This window comes from Lactuca serriola, chromosome 9, assembly GCF_051521515.1.
Source record: "Lactuca serriola cultivar US96UC23 chromosome 9, Lser_US96UC23_V15, whole genome shotgun sequence".
NCBI classification, from domain to species: domain Eukaryota; kingdom Viridiplantae; phylum Streptophyta; class Magnoliopsida; order Asterales; family Asteraceae; genus Lactuca; species Lactuca serriola.
In genome coordinates, this window is record NC_136416.1 from 176,549,178 (window position 1) to 176,560,681 (window position 11,504).

Consider the following 11,504-nt stretch of genomic DNA (forward strand, 5'->3'; position numbering starts at 1 on the left):
CCCCCTATATTTAATTAGTCTCTTTTGATCACAAAATTAATTCCAAATTAATTCTTGATCAATAGTAATTAAATAATATGATTTCATATTAATATATTATACTTGTAATATTTTAATAAACCGTAAACAATCTTATTCCCCAAATCCATCCTATCAAGTTGCACTGGTGAAGCCAACCCAAAAAGGACCATGCTACAATCGGTTAAGGTACATCCCAGTTATAGTTATGGGCTTAGACACCAAATCCAACAACTTTTTTCCTCGTTAGGTGTCCCTAGAAGCATGTTGCAGCATGTTATCCACAAGTCTCATACATTCTTTGTGTTTGAAGTCTTAATGAAAATTTTCACACAAAAGTTTCTTCCTCATTAGGTTGTATTCACATTAGTTGATAAGCTACCTTTTCTCTTATCAAGATGAGTAAATAGAATTCTTCAAAGTTCAATTATTCGTAGAAGAACAATGAGTCTTCATATCTAATCTTTTTAAGCGAAAAGTTCTAATACGATCACACTCAATGACACATGTCGAAGACATCTTTGGTCAAAACAAAATAGGATATAGGTATGTCACGAATCTATGTTCATGATCCAGTATCATTTTTCCATGATGAAGGTGAAACCCAAAAACCTCTACTTAACAAATTGATGATGAACATTTAATGTTTTAGTTTCTCACGAAACATTTGTTTCAATGTACCACTTTTGATGTTCAAAATCACATTTTCATTTTCATTGTGTGATCTTAACGAAATGTACTCATCCCAAGTCATTTCTACCCAATAGATCCAATTGTTAACTTTTTTATGAAATAATCCTAGCCTCCATAACGAAGGATGGTTCTCTATTAGTATCTAAAGTGATGGTGGTTCATTTTTGGTTAGGAGATGCGAATGATCCGATGGATTTGAAGTTCAAGATTTTTACAATACTCGAGGAAAAAAGTGATTATTACTTTTATACATCGCAGTTTTTCATGGTGAAAGTTAAGTAACTCATATTCCACGTGGAGTTATCTGATTGGGCACTAATTTGAATTCAAATTGATGCCAATTACTTAAGGGAAACAGTTCATTCCAATTTGAATTTTATGCTTTCATAATTCTCTCAGGAACCCTAACATTTCAGCGCAAAATTTTCTCTCCAAATTTTTCTGAATGGCTACTAAGCAACACGTTGTTGATAAATTCAACACTAATAATGAAGGGGATTCACAACCATTGATGAAGATTCAACGCACTAATCTATGGCTTAATTCGTTGCTTGATTCTTATTCTGAAGAACTATAAATGATTGTATTGGTTTTGAACAATTTTGTTCTTCATCATGCTATATGATCGACCATTGCAATTCCAATGCAATGGCTCTCTTTTGAGGCTTCTACTGCTATGTATAAAAAAACGATGAAGATTGTTACGTTTCATTTGATGTCCACTAAAATGAAGAAGTTAACCAAGAAGCGATTTGCCCAAATCTTGAAGTTACCGTCTGCAGGTACATTTTATGATGTTACTACTGAACAAGTCATTATATGTCCAATGAGATGGGCCATCAACCCACTTTATCAGTTATCCGTCAATTCAAAAAGTCCAATTTTCCATGTATTTGGAGTTTCGTGTTTGGCATTATTCTTCGATGTTTAACAGGAAGAAGTTCAGGGTTAGACACGTTAAAACTTGAAGTTTATTCGATTATGGTTAGGGTATACTATGGACTTGATGTTGATTATGCATCATTATTATGGGAAGAATTTGAGACTTTTATTTCTCATTCCAAAATAGCATTAGGTGTTTTGAGTGCTATGTTTTGGGGGTTGATACTAAGGGAAGTATATATTCAGGAAAATATATTGTTTCCTAATGATGTTGATACAATAGAGTTTCCATCACTGTTGCTTCCGAAGATCATACTGGATGATGTTACAATATTTCCATTTATTGCTAGGATTTCTGATACGATGGTCAAATTAGTTAATCCTATGCATCAGTTACTAATTCAATACCAAGCTTCAATGGATTCTACCTCATCTGGTATTTTTCCACCAAAGGCTAAATCTAAGGGTGCTGAAGGTACATCGAAAGCATCTAAGGGTCAGAAGAAAAAGAAATAAGAAGAAAAGCCAAAAGAAGTACATGAATAAGTGGTTATAGAGACTGTGCCCACGAAGACTGGTAAAGGGGTACTCAAACGAACTAAGATATCTACTAAGAAAACTTCTGATTCTGAAACCACGGAACCCATGGAAGAGCCTTTTTTCGAAACTATTGAGCCAATAGCTGAGACAGTTCCCATGGAGAATCTTGTTCCAAGTACAGCTACAATTACACAAGAAGGTGAACCAGCTATGAAAAAGATTGGTTCAAAAAGAATTAAAAAAAATATAGTTTACACGAAGAGGAGTTGTGATTCGAGAGCTTACATCTCCAAGTTCTCCCGCAACATGAAAGATAAGTGCTTTTGATATGGTTCAAAAATTCAAGAGGCGAAAGCAAAATCATGTTGAGAATAAGAAAGTGGATGTAGTTGTCGAATTAGATCATGCCAGTGATGATACAAATACAATAATTAGAGGTTCATTTCATGGGTCACCATGAAGGGATACCTCTGTCAATTCGATTTTTGAGGAGACAAGTAATCTTCATGTCAATGAAAACGTTCTGAGACGCGTGTAAACATCAATTCTATTGCACAATAAACTAGACAATACCTGAGCAGACAAAAGTCATACAAGGAAACTTAGACATACAACACTTTTTCTATATAGGGAATTTATTGTGATCGTTATCACATGTATGTAAGAACAAAGAACATATAGGTACTTCATTAAACTCATCACATGATATTTATTTTAAAGACCACGGTTTTGACTTGTGGTTTTAAAATTTTAGGTTGAGGGGTGAAGAGTGTTAAAAACGGTGTTTGAATCAATCAATCATGTTTATATGAAAAGAACACAAAGATGTAAATATAATCTGTTTGGCTCAAATTGATATTTGGAAGAGTACAGAGGTTTCTGAGTACAAGTGAATAAGAGAAGTGTAAGATTGATACTCTAGACCTATGTAATTACCCTATTTCTAGGGTATGTTAGATATACAAAAAATACAAGGACTTGACATTACATATTGAAAGTCTAAGTTTCCTTGTAAATAGCTTAGTTAACCAAAGTACACAACTTTGTTACTTACAGACACAAAACTAAAGATATAGCTTTCGACACTCATTACAACTTTCAACTTTACAATCTCACCCTTAGTGAGAATAGTCTAATCTCCATATACCAAAGAATGATCTTTCTGATCTCTGTTTTATCTTCATTATCATTCTTTCTGTAGTTATTAATATGGATTAACAAATTCATAAAATGAGAGTTTGTGTATCTCTCAATAGCATTCACTTGGAACAAAAATTTGGTCAGCTTGCCCTTCTTGTTCTTTCCTTGAAAAATTACGCCAAAAAGGATGATGAATAATTTCACTGTCTTCAAACTTATCAATATTCATCCTTCCCTTCAACAATGGTTGGGGCACTTTTGAAGTCTTATTAATGGCCAAGGTAAGATCTATATCAGTAATAGCCAAATACTCATAATAGCTATCAAGAAATGCCTTTGCATGACCAAATCCAATAATGAGTGCATTTCTGTTTGTCTCTGCCTTTTTCAATATGTCAACATTACTCAACATCTTTGATAAAGTGATGAGATCATTTAAATTCATCAAAGGAAATATGAAATTGTGAATTCGAACACCACATTATTTGCCCTTACGATAACATAAAGAAAGTTTTGCAACAATCCTTCGAACAATACATCAGGAATTATCGTCGTTACTTTCACTATCTTCACCAATAACCATACTACATATTTGCATGAAAACAAATCTTCCATCTTTTATATTCATCTTTATCATTTAAGTTGTCAATAATATTGAACTAAGATGACGTGAACAACATGTGATTGATTAAGAAATCAAGTTGATTGAATTCTAAGTTCTCTACGTCATAGCTTTTCTTTGTCTTTTTCATAAAGTCATCATTTTTAACAAGAAAAACAATTTCAATCGTTTCGTAACACCATTGCTTGTTAGGATCACCTTTGTTTACACCTGGTGGATCATTCGCTCTTTGTCTCAAAACGTTGTTAATTTGCCTTTTTCTTTCAATCTAGATTGCTTGTAACCTTTTTTTGCTCTTCAGTTTGTTCAACTTGAATATTTTTCCCTTTGTCTGTGGGATCAACTTTTGAGGTTGTTTTGACTAGGGCAGGAAATGAACCTCCGTCTCCTTCATTAATAGAAATCCATTTTGTTTGGACTTTCGACTAATCAAAATTCCATGTTGTTTATGATGTGATTACCAGCACCTCTATCCCCCCTTGTGAAATGTGCGTAAAACGTTAAGCATTGGTGGGTAGTCGAAGTACAAATTCAAGAACGGTGCTAACTAAGCCTTGATACTTAACTCACTATTCGAAACCATAGCAGAAATGGACCCTTAAGAAATAGAAGATTGATTTGAAAGATCAAATTTCAATAATGTCTTTTTAAAGTCAGATAAAAATTCTTCAACTTTCTTAAACACCTTGGCATCCTTCTCAGACTTAACTTTTAGATCTTGTGAATCATCTTTGTTGAAAGTAGTGATAAACTGGATCAGAAGAGTTGTTGCTTCAGTTATAACATCAACCTTTTTATGTAGCAAATTGTAATTATCATCTAACTTCTTAACCTCTTTAGCTATCAAGTTTCGAAGCTCATTAACATGATGCTTAAGAGAAGCCTTTGTATCAGACACTTGTTTCTGCAAAATTTCATGACTTTCTTTAGCCACATCATGAAGTTTCGAAAGTTCATGAACAAAATTTCTTGATTGAGTGTCCATCTTGTCTTCATATCTTTTATCAACATTTTCAATAAAAGTTTTCAATCGAAACTCTTGAGACTTCAAAAGATATTCCACTTCAACACCACTAACTGAATTCTTGCTTCCAGTGTCATACAAAAATTGAAGTATCCAATTCATCTTAGAGTTTAGAATCTTTAATTGCTTACCCGACATGATCAAATCATCGGGTAAATCTTCTTCATCAAGATTGAATCACAATTCAGAAATGGAAACCACGTCATCATCTTCATCTACTTTAACTTCAGTACCGGTTTTCTCATTATCTGTCAATTGAGAAGATAAAAGTGTAGCTATGGGTTCTTGCATTATACCAACAAAAGTTAAATAAATTATAGTGGTAGACAATGGTGGAGTAGTTAATGTAGGTGGTGCAAAAGATGGTTGTGGTGGAGGAACAATAACATCTAGTTCTTCAAAGTATTTACCCTTTTTTCGCTTAGTGTCTGATTATTTGCAAAGTGGCCCTTTATGGCATTTTCGTATTTTTGGAGGCAACATTAGTACGCTAGGTGTACCTAGTCTCGCATGAGTATGATGAGCATATGCTAGTATGCAGGGCATATATGGCTTGAATTAAATATTAATATTTAGGATTTATGCACTATTTTAAACACCCTATAGCCCTAAAACCCTTCCTCTTATTTGCCCCCATCCCTCATTTTGAACCCCTTTAAAACCCTAACCCACTTTGACCATTTTTGAGATTTTGAGTGAGTTGTGGGCATTCTTGTTTGTAAAGGAAGATCATCATATATGTGTTTTTCTCTCAAGCCCTTGGATCCAACATTTTCTCTTCATTATGCACCATTTGGAGGTATAAAGCTCCAACCTTGATTCATGTTTCTTTAGAACTTGGTTAAGCTTAGATTTTTATATGTTTTCTCCCATAACCCAGGACTTTGTGAGTATGAGGTACTCTAGAGCCTTTAAGTTGTCCTTTCAGAAATTTTAGGGTATTTTAATTCATAAAAATGCAAGCTTAGATCTTGGTTTGTCCTCATGCAAGAGTTATGGTGTAGCAAATCATATTATGAGTTAAATTTTTAGTGTTGGGCTCTTTATAGGCTTGCAAAGGCATAAAGATTGCAACTTTATGGCCTTAGAGGTCTTAATAAGCTCATATATGAAGTTTGGATGTGAGGTCTTAAGGCATTAATACCATAATTGGAGTTTTGACTTAGGTTGCATACGTCAGGCGTAAAATCATGTACGATGCACGTACTACACCTCGACCCCGATTTCCCACCTGCATCAGTTGTTGTACGGGGATCGTACAAGGTGGTACGCAGGGTGTACAACCCAATTGTAATGCCCCGTTCCTAAGAGTACCTAATTGTGAGTCCCCGGGATTTAAGAGAAGTGGTATTTTGATCATCTTGTGGGAAAAGTGGATTAATGAGGGCCAAGTATGAAGTTTGGGGACTCACCGAGTACGCCCAACGTAAGCTGGGATTACGCCCAGCGTAAGGCGTATATGGACGCGGGTGCAAGGCTGAGTACGCCCGACGTACTCTCAGAGTTCTAATTTAGGGTCAGCCACTATATAAGGAACATGTTGGTCTATTCCCTAGCCTCCATAAGCTCTCCTTTAACCTCAGAGGCCCTAGAAAACCCGTATTCCCTCCATTGTTGGGTGTGTTTGTCCTTGGAAAGCTCTTTTTGGCAAAGAAAAGCTAGAAGAAGAAAGGAGAAGTTGTTAAGGAAGGAAAGGAACGATTGGAGCTTGTAGATCTAAAGAGATATCATCCTTTGGAGCTTATTTGAGGTATAAAGCTTCTTGCTTGCCATTTATTTTGCATAGATCTAAGTGTTGTGAAGTTTTAACATCTTTCTTGTCCCAAAGTTCTCATCTTGATTCATGTTTTGTGTTGGCCGAGATTATCTATCCTTTGAGACCTTTGGAGAGGTCTTGAGTGAGAAAAATGAGGTCCCAAGGGCTGTAGTTGTTCCATGTGTGAGATATATAGGTCTTAATGGATTAAGACCTTAGATTAAGAGCTTTTGGACATCCCAAGTGATAAAGTTTGAGACTTTATGAGTCTTAGGCGTATTTAGCCTAGGGATCTCAAGTTTGGGCTTAAGAGCTTAAGCCATTAAGAGGTTATAAGGACTTAATGAGTAGCGAAGTTACGCCCCGCGTAACATGGTTGTACGCCCCGCGTAGCGGGTCAGGGCCCCGATCCTCAGCTACGATTTAGTGTGTACGCCTCGCGTACCAAGGAGGGTACGCCCAGCGTACTCCCCCTGATTGGACCTTAATATTGGGCCTTAGATTTTGGGCCGTTTGTGGGTAGTTGGTTTATGGGCCAAATCTAGAAATTATGGATAGAGTGTTTTGGGACCAATTATTGTTACGGACCTTGGATCTAGGCCCATTTGAGGTGGGCCCAATTTGGTAAATTGGGCCAATATTGGACTTTGTATAAGATTTGGACTTTGGCCTTGGCCTGATAAGTGGATTTATGCTTGGCCTAATGTTTATTTTGTTGATGGCTAGTTCGGGATTTGCGGTGAGTTGGTGATTCGAGAACCTGCTCTTCAGTTCAGAGTTTCGGCAGTGCGAGGTGAGTTATCCTCACTATATCGACAGGGTCTAAGGCACCAAGGCCGGCCCTTTATCGGATTGAGATCCGGGTATTTGTTGTTATGTTATTGCTTTAATATGTTTGCATCCTGGTAGCTAGGATGGTATATGTTAGAGACCTGGTTAAGGTCGGTTCCCTGATATGTATGGTGATGCTATGCTAGTGACCGGTTAGGTCGGTATCCTGGTTAGGATGATGATATGTTATGTGATCTATTTGATCGACTTGTTGACTGTGAATTCTTATATGCTTGTATGTTTATGTGCACATGGTTGTTTGGACTGGAGTTGGGTTGAGGCGGGTCCTGCTTTGTGCTGTAGGCCAAGATACCCAGGGCGGACCAGTTGTCCCAAAGGCCCAGCGAGCGGTCTGAATAGGCTGTAGGCCCCAAGAGGGCGGACTAGACGTTCCGAGGCTCGGAGAGTGGACCAGGCCGACTAAAGGCCTGGTGCGGGCGAACCAGTCATACTGTAGACTCAGAGAGTGGGCCAGGTGGGTTGTAGGCCCGATATGGGCGGACCAATCACACTGTAGACTCGATGTATATGGCTAGACTCGGAGGGTGGACCAGGTGGACTGTTGGCCGGTGCGGCGGACCAGTCTCACAGTATACCCGAAGTGCATGGTTGTTCTGTGTTCTGTTATGTTATGTATGCTACGTATGATATGGGCCGGAAGGCATTATGATTTGGACCGGAAGGTCGTAGCCTGGAAGGGCGTATGTGTGGTTGGTATATTGGGGATATCTCACTAAGCTTTCGGGCTTACAGTTGTGGTTTAATGTTTTTCAGGTTCTTTAGGAGACCGTGGCAAGGCGAAGGCATGATCGTACTGCTCCTCATGTTTATGTTGTGATGTGATTCTAGGAATACTCTAAATAAATTGTATTGAAAACCTTTTTGTAATAATTTAATGAAATCGGATTGTTTTTGAACAGTTTAAATTGGTTAAAATTTTTCGGTCGTTACACAATTGCAGCTTTTAGGCCATTCTTTTTAGGCTTAGGACTATTCGGTGTTGGGCTTTTTAGGTTGGGTCGAATGGGAAGGGAAAAATGACCTTTTTGCCCCTAATTAGGATATTGGGATTATTGGACCATTTATTATGGTTTTAAAAACCCAGATTATTGATTATGGTTATTTTTGGGATTTAATTAGTGCGAGGAGTTGTATTGGTAGCAGCTCGAGTGTGTGGCTCATTTATCTTCTTTTGGAGGTGAGACTCCTCACTAGATCCATGGGTCGAAGGTACTAATGTCGGCTCATCACTTTGTTGTGTAGAATACTAATTGTCTCTGTTATATTGCATGAAATACCATGATCTAGCCCCTTGCAATTGCATGAAAGACCATGATCTGGCCGGTGGCAATTATATGAAAGACTAGGATCTGGCCCTGGAATTTGTATGAAAGACTGGGATTTGGCCCTCGACATTGTAAGGAAAGACCATGATTTGGCCCATGGCAGAAAGTAACCATAAGACTATGATTCGGTCCAAAGGATTCGTTATGTTGTGTATCATATGTGGTACTTTGGGGAACTTACTAAGCTCTGTGCTTACAGTTTTGTTTATGGTTTCAGGTACTTCTGGTTCTAAAGGGAAGGGCTCGGCGTGACGGCACAACATCATCCCCTCATGATTTTTGCATTCTGAATAATAGTACTCTGATGTTTTAAATATTATAATTGGGTTTTTGATTTTGAACAATTTGCGACTGTAGTGGTAGTAGTGGTTTCAAAAGTCTTTATCCGTTCATCCATATTGACATTTATGTGCTTATGAGATAATTTCATAGTGATGTCTAGAGTTTTTTCCTCCTCCAAATTGGACTAAGTATTTGAAGAAAGTTTCGATATATATACATATTGACATTTGTATGTCTAAGTTTCTCTAACAGGCCAACTAACTAAAAGTGATTATGCTATGGCACAAAAGTTAGGTCTGGTCCTTATGTATGATTAAGTTATGGCCAGCTAACTAAAAGTGATTATGCTATGGCACAGAGGGAGTGGGAACCTCTTCTTCTTTGGTGCTATGTTTTCTCCTTTTAAGAGTCTGATATTCTATTCAAAGTTCAAACACAACTGTTATTTAGTAAACCGGGATTTTCCAAATGAAAGTTTTAGATTCATACCTTGAATTGTTGTTGATATGCGAGTGTTATTTCTATCTACTACATTGCTTTTTGGAGCAACATGAAAACCAAGTGAAAAGAAGGCCTCCGGCTGTAGCTTCACATAATGGGTAATTGACCAAATTGCAATAGAGAGGATTCGTGATGCAAGAAGGAAATTTGGCAATTGTTTTAGCTGGAAATATTTTAGAAAACCAGCCCCCCTAATATAATAAATAAAGAAAAACAACATCAAGATTAATATAACATTCCCAAGATCATCTATATGCCATAATCAGTTAAAGATTATTTTATAGCATCAAGAAAAGGATAATCATACCAGTAACGACTTTGAATAAAATTGTACACCAAAGGAATCCTTACTTTACACCAAGGCCTTAATTTATCCGGATTATTTCCATCACAGAAACTGTGATATCCATATGCTTGAAATCCAACAAATGGAACAAAAAACAAATAAGCGACGCATAATTACATATATGAGAACCTTAATTGACAGCTGCATAGACAATAAAATATTATTAGCCATAGGAAAGAGCAGAAATGTGATGAAATAAAAAAAAATGTTATTTAGAATGAGCTTACATATGCACTCTTTTAAAGAAATACAACATCATAAACTCGATGAATGGTCTGGAAACCAATATAGCATGCATTAAGCACCCCATTTGATCTTGACAATACAGAGAAAGCAAGTGAGGATAGTGCTAAAAGATTTGCACCTGACATTAAGAAGTAGATTCCTCCGATTGATAATACTGCATATAAACTTTCAGAGTATCTATAAAAGCAAAAAAGTAGTGGTTTAGATCACAATCATGGGTGTGAGAAGTGTATATAAATAAAAAGGAGAAGAGTAATACATGGATGAAAAGAATATAGATGTTGGATGGAAGCAAAATAAGATTGATGCTCTCAATGAAGCCTCTGAGTCCTTGAGAACAATAACAGAAAGCCTTTAGCGACCGAAAACAAGAAAACAGTTAGGAAATGTTTAATGACTACAAGACTAATAACAACTTGGAGTCCTTTTATATGAGTTCCAGGAAAGAAGTCAACAACATAAGAAACACTAGTGTTGTATGAGGATGCAAAAGCGATTCACCAATGAAAACTACCTATATTATGAACATCGTTTTGAAATAGGGCGTGCTCATAAATGGTGACATCAGATTGAATCAGCAGTCAAACGTTTGCAAAAATACGAATTAAATCTTACCGAAGGGGGTCTCATGAATGGCGACTTCAAATGTTGAAGAGGGCGGCGCTCATAGACGGAGGTGATGGAGGAATAGGGCGTCACTGAGGAGGTGAGATTTTTCCCTTCTTCTTCAATCGATCCCCAAATAAAGGGAAAAACACGAGTATGTTCTTTTTGAACATTGTGTTTTACCTGTTGAAGATTAACAGTAGTGGCTGATGGTGTTCGGTGGCGATGGTGGATCTGTGGTGGCTGATAGTGTTAGTCGACGAAGTGGCAAGCTCCAGCCTCTTATCTTCTTCAATCGTCGACATCGGCATGTAAGGTTAATAAAGAAGAACGATGTGTGAATTAAAATTGATTTTCCATTTAAAGAGGTTATTAATTTATTTAACCATTATCATAAATAATTATAGCTAACATTACCAAATTACCCTTTTGTAATGATTGGCCCACAATCATTCCTACATCCACACATAATTTAATTAGAATACATGAACCTCTCTCTCTCTCTCTCTCTCTCTCTCTCTCTATATATATATATATATATATATATATATATATATATATATATATATATATATCTATATATATATATATATATATATATATATATATATAGTTAAGTTCAATTGAGAAAAATAAAATAAAAAAAGGTTGAGAATTAAAGAATCATTCTC

The 11,504-nt window shown here is 36.6% G+C and overlaps 1 pseudogene; it reads right to left on the reverse strand.

Moving 5' to 3' along the window:
- Positions 1-5,096: 5,096 nt before the first annotated feature.
- Positions 5,097-11,144, reverse strand: LOC145076323 (uncharacterized; annotated as a pseudogene).
- Between the last annotated feature and the right edge of the window lie 360 nt (positions 11,145-11,504).